Raw genomic sequence first — 7,565 nt, 5'->3', positions numbered from 1 at the left:
TTTTGCCGCTGAGCTAAATCCCCAGCCCCTGCTTTTGCATTCTTATAAGAATGCAAAAGTATTATTACAGAAATGGTTTAGTATTACTAAATACCATGTTAGTGTTATTACAGAAATGGTTTTTGTCTTGTAAAACTCATGCAAGGGTTTTAAGGTTTCCAAGAATTCATAATCATATTTTAAGAACCACTGTTAAAAATTTAACTATATACCTATGCTGTAATACAGTACTTTCACTCCTAGATCTTTACACAACAGAAATGAAAGTGATGATTGACCAAATATTTGCAATAGAAAATTATTTCTTTGCTTATTTATTTATTTATTTACATGGTGCTGGGGATCAAACTCAGGGCCTTGTGCATGCAAGGCAAGAACTCTGCCACCGAGCCACATGCCCGGATGTGCAATAGAAATTGATAGCGATCTCATTCAGAATCTCTAAGAACTGGATATAAGCAAAATATCCATTAAGAAAAGAAAGGATGAAAAAATCATCATATATCAGTAGAATAGAGTGATATGATAAAAAGGTGAAGAAATGGTAAATGTAATAATTACATGTTTCTGTCCGAATTATTACATTAATTGAGAGAGACAAGACATAAGTGAGTATGTGTTATTTGGTTCCATTTATACAAAATGCAAATAGCAGTAAAAATTGAACTACAATCATAGAAACTACATATTTTTCATGGGACTAGAAAGAGCTAAGGGGAAATTCTCCAGGTGGGAGAAATGTTCTATAACTTGTTTTAGGTGAGTGCAGTTTTCAAAACTTATCAAACAAAATGCTTTAACTTTGTTTATCTTATTGAACATTAATAATAAGTCAATAAAACCACACATAGTCTTTATTCTTAAATGAAAAGTGAAGATAGGCTCTTGAGTTTTTCAATTGTGTCTGCCTTCAGTACCTGCAAAGCTCAGAACTGGAAAACAACTGGTTCTCAACGAATGCCTGATGAATGAAGAGACTCATGCAAAATTTAAAAGCATTTTAGATATGAGGAAAACCAGAATTTCCCATATATTGTGTGATTTAATTACAACATAAATTTATGTTTCTGAAAAAAGAAGTGTGCACATTTCTGTAAAAAAAATTCAAAGTTATTCATCTTACAAATTTAGAAATAAGGACAATATAAAATAAGTAGAGAGAGAATAAATAGAAGTTAGATATTGATAAAGAATATGTGTAAGATCATTCAAAACTTGTTCCTATGAAAAAATAACAATATAAAACAACCTTTGGCAAGACAGAGAAAAGAAAGAAAATTAAAGTAAAAATTATGAATAAAATTAGAGCATAACACCACTTAAAAATAAATCTTTGACAGGAACAGAGTATTGCCAATAAATATACATCAATAATTTTAAAAATCTAAATGAAATGCATAGAAAAATAACATTAAAGATGTTTTAAAAAACAATCTCTTCCTTGCTAACATCCACAAAAGCAAAAATACAGTTGATTTCACAGTCAATTGCTACCAAAATTTTAAAGGATAGACTAAAATTTCAATGCATTATTCTAATGAAGAGAGAGGAAAGTATAGGTTAGTCTGAGCCAGATCCTAAATACAGAAAGTCACTGTAAGAAGGACAAATTATAGGCCTATTTTGCTAATAAATATAAATTTTCAAAGTTCTCTACAAAACAAAAAATTGCGCTCAACATTGTAATGTAATCAGTAATGATAAAATTGAGTTTATCTCAATTATGCAATATTTTAATACTAGAAAATTCATAAATATCTTTTATAAAGTGAGATTTTGAGAGAAAAGAAAAGGTAATATGATTGTCCCCTATGATTCCAGAAAACAACAGAATTTAACACTCATTTGGAGAAAAACTACACAATTTCTTATTAACAAGGAACATGATCTCCCTTAACTTGATGAACAGCATGTACTAAAAATGATTAGAGCAAATATCATCATAACAGGGGAAAACTTTGAAGCAAATTAGGAATGACACACAAGTGCTGATTATTACTATATTATTCAACAACTGTACTGGACTCCTAAGCTTTATAATAAGAATGAAAGAAATGGCAAGAAGGAAATAAAACTGGCATCATTTGCAGATGACATGATTATTTACATAGAGCACACTTCTTCCAAATACATGAACAGAACATTAAAAGAAACAGAAGAATGTAGTGTGTGGCTTTGACAATGACTTCATTGATCTTGTGGTAATCAGCCTCACCAGTCAAAGGAACTCAAGATTCTCTAGGAGTGAGAGAAACCAGTAGCTTCTTCCCAAATAAATGGTAGTTACTGCAGAACTGTATTCAGTTCACCATATGGACCTGGACTTTCAGCTTAGAAGACAGTTAAATTACCCCGTTGTTCTTTGTCCAACTGAAATTAACTGACATTTACTTTATTTTCTACTACATGGGGGTCTAAGTAACAAAAGACAGGCCAGACATGTTTTCAATTGACATGTTTAGTAATCGACAGTTGTAATACATTATAACATAGGTGCTCAGATAACTATTTTAGGTAGTGGGAAGTCACATAGTCATAGGAAACCCTGTTTGGATAACTGAAAGGCATTAGGTTGATTACAGGGAAACAGAAATACTCTGATAACGTGTTTTGTCAACTCTCTGGTACTTTCTTATGCTTAACTTCATACCCCAACTGAAGCAGGGCTGTAAGTGGGGATTTATTGTAGCACAGGCTCCTTCCTGAGAACATAAAGCTGAAAATGAAAAATGCTAATTTGTTTCTGCTGGCCATCGAAACAGAAGGCTGGATAATGCAGGGGCTGTGCCGAGACCCCATAGGCGCCATGGTGTACAGAGAGGAGGGGATTCGTGGATTGTATGCTCAGAGCAAAAACCAGCCAAGACACCACTCAGTCCCAGACAGACCCAAGTCACCTGGGCTCCGTCTCCTTTCCTGTTCTAAGCACTGGCTCTTCACGTAGTCCAACTAACACTGATTCTTGGAGGTACACTGCCTGCCTTTTAGCAACAAGGCCACTCTTCACACACTTAAAAATTAAAGCGAGTTGTACAGATTTCTGTGGTCTGTAACAACCTAGCAGGGCCTAATATTGTATCAGAGGGATTTTCTATGTGAAAAGAGCAACTATCAGTAACTTTGATACTTTCTAAATGAGCAACGCCCTGCAAGGAGGCATTGTGTGTCAGTTCCTAAGGGGCCCTGGACTTGGGCAGCATCCAAGAGCACATCTAATGGTCATTCACAGCTGTGGCACAACGTCCTACCTCTCCTGCAGTGTCAAATGCACCAGGTGTTACATAATCTAAAAATAACTTTTTATTAAAATAAGACTTAGTATGAATACTTAAGATAAAACACCAGTCTTCAAAGACATTCCTTGCTTGCTGGCAGCCTGCTTTTGGCTAAGTTTGAGCCTCGTGGGGTCCCTGCTGTTCTTCTCTGCCCATAGGGGCCCCTCTGAAGAAAAGTTTGAACAACACATGCATTATAATACGTACAACCGGAAAAATCCAAAATTCCTTCTGTTTGACAACATTTATGATTTAATTCAGAAGTTTCACATTAGTTTCTTAGCAACCTTGTGTATTCATTATTTACTCCCACCCTGCCTAAGCATATTACTGGAACACAAATACATATATCAAAATAAATCCTATATTAGTGCATTTAAACATATTTCAGAGAAGATACTTAAATGAGATTATTTAACTTTATAGCTATGGTTAATAGTCTGTTAAAGTGAAAATGTTATTTAGAGAAGGTAAGGTTTGCAGATAAGGATGAGTAATATAAGTAGATAAAATAAGATAAGTTTATTTATTTGTTTGTTTATTCATTTGCTGATTTATTTAGGCAGTGCTGGGGATTAAACCAAGGGCCTTGTGCATGGTAGGTAAGCACTCTACCACTGAACTACATACCCAGCTGAGTTTTGAGTATGGCAAATCTTAATGACACAGCTCTAAAACATAGTACTGAGTGGTTAAAAAGTGAGAGAAACATCAATGTATGTCATTTAAGACTTACTTCAAGCAAAAATATAAAATATTGAATAAGCATGTATTTTCTATGGGTGGTTATTTCTGAGTATAAAACTCACACAGCCAAAGTCTGGAAATATCCACTGTCAATGTAACAGTAACTGTGTTTGAGGGAATAAATGGATCTAGCTGAAAGATCAGAGGGTCTATCAGTCTCCCATGTATACTCTTCTGCATGCAGGTAAGTTCTTCCCTTCTAAAAAGCAGTTACTGTGTTCCACAGCATTTCCAAATTTGCTTTAGGCAATGTGGAGGAGCGGGTGTCACAGTGCTGCCTATGATACGTAAGTAAAAGCCACACAGCCACAAGAAAGAAGTGTAATGCTTGGTTGCTGTTTTAAAGGACAAGATCTTTTAATGATTTGCTTTTCTAATTTCTACTAAAATTTTATTAACATAACGTGTGTTTATATTTTAATAACTTTTAACCTAAGTTTTGAAAGATAAGAGTAATCCAACAAACTATAAAATTGAGCTAAATTCAATAAACTCAAGTTAAAAAATCATTAAAGTCTCTCCCGAGGAATGACTGTTTTGAAGCTCTTGCTTAAGTGTCTATAAAAAGACCAACAAGATACTTAGTTGTCTCTTTATTACCATTATTTCTCCCATTGACTTACACAGTAATTTCAAATATGCTTTATTTTTGGTCTGGGTTCATTTTCTGTTGGCATTGAGTCCAAACAAAAGAGCTTTAATTTCCCCTCATCGCTGACTTTCAACTTTCAGTTCTGTGACAGTTAATAATCTGTAAACAAACACTAAAACACTCTAGCAGAGTTTTCCTTAAAGGGATTTCAGAATTTTGTTACACAACTGGCAAGCTGGTGAGTCTTTATCTTAGTTTTGTTTTTTCTTCCCAGAGCAAACTGATTTGGAATGCTGTGAGGCTGGCCCAAGGTTTCACAGTTCATGAGTGGTCGGATAAGAGTCACACACCAATTCTCAGACCAGGATGTTCTTCCTACGTTGCTCTGTCTCTGACATTACTATGACAAGGCAAGTTATTTGGAGTTTTAAGTGTTGAATTTCTACATCTTCAAGTTGAAGGCTCATTAATTCTTTAAGCAACCTTCGTGAGCTTTATAGCTTTTCCATATGGATCATCAGAAGAAAAACCATCACTTCCCTACTTTGTACAAGAAGTAAGGTTTCATTTTATAAAAATATCTTATTCTTTTTGGGAAATATCAGTGGTAACGGAGGTAGTTTTCAGTGTTTCTCTATAAATTATGGCTGACTTCACAGTAAATGGGAGAAAAAAAAAGAAATCAAAATTGACAGTGTTGATTTTCATGGGTAGGGAATGATACCCAAGCAGGAAAATGAATCAAAGTTTCAATGCTCCTTATCATTATACACTATGGGAAAGCCCACAGAAAGCCCAGAACACAGAACAATTCTTTCACTTACTCTTTACTATAAAAATCTATGAGCATCTAATTAAAAAGGTATATGGGCACTTCACCAGGGAATTTCTCATGCTACCTCTATACTCCTATTTTTCAAAGATCTATTTCAGTATACATGTCCTTCTTTTAAATACTACATATTGTTTTGCGTTTTCTCAGATTAAAAGGGTAATAATATAATTTTGAAAGATTTTAGAAAAGTACAGAATAAATATATATATGCATGGTTGATTATGTTCTTTGTAGGTACCAGGCACTACACTAATTCACATCTATTGTCTGTATTTTTTTTTTTTACAATAACCTCAGGAAGTACTTATTTTTTTTTTTCTGGTACCAGGAATCAAACTCATGACCTCGTGCCTGCCAGGCAGGTGCTTTGTTGCTGAGCTAAAACCCCAGCCCCGGAAGTAATTATTTTACTGTGACTCCTTTACAACTGCCCAACTGGGACTTGCGCAGGAAAAGAGCTTACCTGTAGTCAGACATCTAGTAACCTGAGATAATAATACTTAAATTAGTGTCTTCAGATACCAGGTCCAAAGCCTTTTGCCTTTTATTATCTGTCTAGGAACTTGTGAGTCCTAGAACACAGAGAACAATAAAAGGTACTAGGTATTGCTCAACAGCAACTGTTCAAGAGAGAGTGTTATTACACTCTATTATTATTGCACCTGCTCCCAGCAAAACTGTAATTTACCGGCTGCTAGTCTTAATGTACTATTTGGTCCTCATCCTAGTTGACTTCCTCTCTCACCGGTGTCTGATGCTGCTACCCCTGCCCTAACAGAGTACTCATCTCTCAGCTCCTATTACATCTCCCTCTGACAGTGTTTCCACTTCTCTGGCCCGCCCAGGCTTCTCTCCTGCCATTATGACTTTACCTTCTCTCATCCAGTCATAAATGCCAGTCTTGGAATTTCATTTTCCACCGCACATACCTATCACTCATACTTGTGTCCTCAGTTTCAACTTTCCCGTGTAAGTTCATCCAGAGCTCTTTTCTGTATTCCAGGGAGATAGCAAAAACATCTCGGAATCTTCAGTTGACTCTCTCGAAGTTACCTAAGAGCTCAGTTGGCCTCAAATCCCTTTCTCAAGCTCAGCCTTCTTCTAGGGTTAAATCACTCAGCTGGCAACAGTTTCATGCCAGTCAAGTACGCAAGCTGGGAGACTTGGAGTGAGCTTCATCACCAGCTCACCATTCCTATTCAACTCCAAATATCAGCTCCCTACAGAGTCCTTTCAAGGATGGCTTCTCTCTGCAACTGCGATCTCCTTTGTCTAACCCACCCCATCTCTTGTCCAGGGACTTCCACCACCTCCCCACTGCCCTCTCAGTACCCCAACTCCCACTCCCACACTGCAGAGTCATCTTTTCATATCCCAGCAGCTTGCCCAGATTACAAGATAAAGCCCTAAACAGCACACTGTCCTAAGGGGCCCAGTGCAAATAGGCTCAATGTGCCTGTTGAGGTTACTGTTGCATTTCTTTTCTCTTGTTTTCTGCACTGCACTAAATAGGTTTTTAATTTCTAGAAGCCACAACTCCTTTTGGCCACAGAACCTTAGTAGATTCTCTTCCCTCTACCAGAAACAAATGGTAACCTTGTGTCTCTGTCTCCCTCTGTCTCTGTTCTTTCTGTTGTTCTCTCTATTTCTCTTTTCTCGTGCTCTGTCTTTTTTAAATAAACATACGCAGTGCATACGGCACACTTTATTCTGTTTCATTCTCAGCTTCTAGAACCAAACTGCCCAATGAAACCCTTTTTCAACACCTACACTCCGTCAGTGCCTCTGCAGATGCGTTATTTCCTCCCCAAGAAAAATGCTTCTTCCTTCAGGACACTTACTTTAGTGTATGAGTAGTTTCATTTGTGTGGCTATGGATTTGTTGTCTATTGCCTTCAGGAAACGGCAGTTGAGTCACCCAGCCTATTGCATCCCCACACAGTGGTAGATACTCACTGTGTGTGAATGAATCATTATGCTTCAAGAAGATCAAATGTCAGAGTGAGTTTGAAGGCACAGCACTAAAAATGAACAGATGGGGGCTGGGGATTTAGCTCAGCGGCAAAAGCGCCTGCCTGGCAAGCGCAAGGTCGTGAGTTCGGTTCCCGGTACCGGA

General features: G+C 36.8%; 1 protein-coding gene and 1 long non-coding RNA gene across 2 annotated transcripts in view; one reads left to right on the top strand and one right to left on the bottom strand.

Moving 5' to 3' along the window:
• Window positions 1-7,565, bottom strand: part of Sgcd (sarcoglycan, delta (35kDa dystrophin-associated glycoprotein)) — a 546,765-nt gene that overhangs the window by 434,052 nt on the left and 105,148 nt on the right. The gene's annotated exons all lie outside the window — the stretch shown is intronic.
• Window positions 5,087-7,565, top strand: part of LOC102011177 — a 21,596-nt gene continuing 19,117 nt past the window's right edge. Inside the window, exon 1 of the long non-coding RNA XR_259677.1 lies at window positions 5,087-5,170. This is a non-coding gene — a long non-coding RNA (uncharacterized LOC102011177). The remainder of the gene's footprint in view (window positions 5,171-7,565) is intronic.

This window comes from Chinchilla lanigera, unplaced genomic scaffold (assembly GCF_000276665.1).
Source record: "Chinchilla lanigera isolate Chin_1 unplaced genomic scaffold, ChiLan1.0 scaffold00007, whole genome shotgun sequence".
Taxonomy (NCBI): domain Eukaryota; kingdom Metazoa; phylum Chordata; class Mammalia; order Rodentia; family Chinchillidae; genus Chinchilla; species Chinchilla lanigera.
The sequence above is the reverse complement of the archived record's forward strand: the minus strand, read 5'-3'. Positions and strand labels throughout refer to the sequence as shown.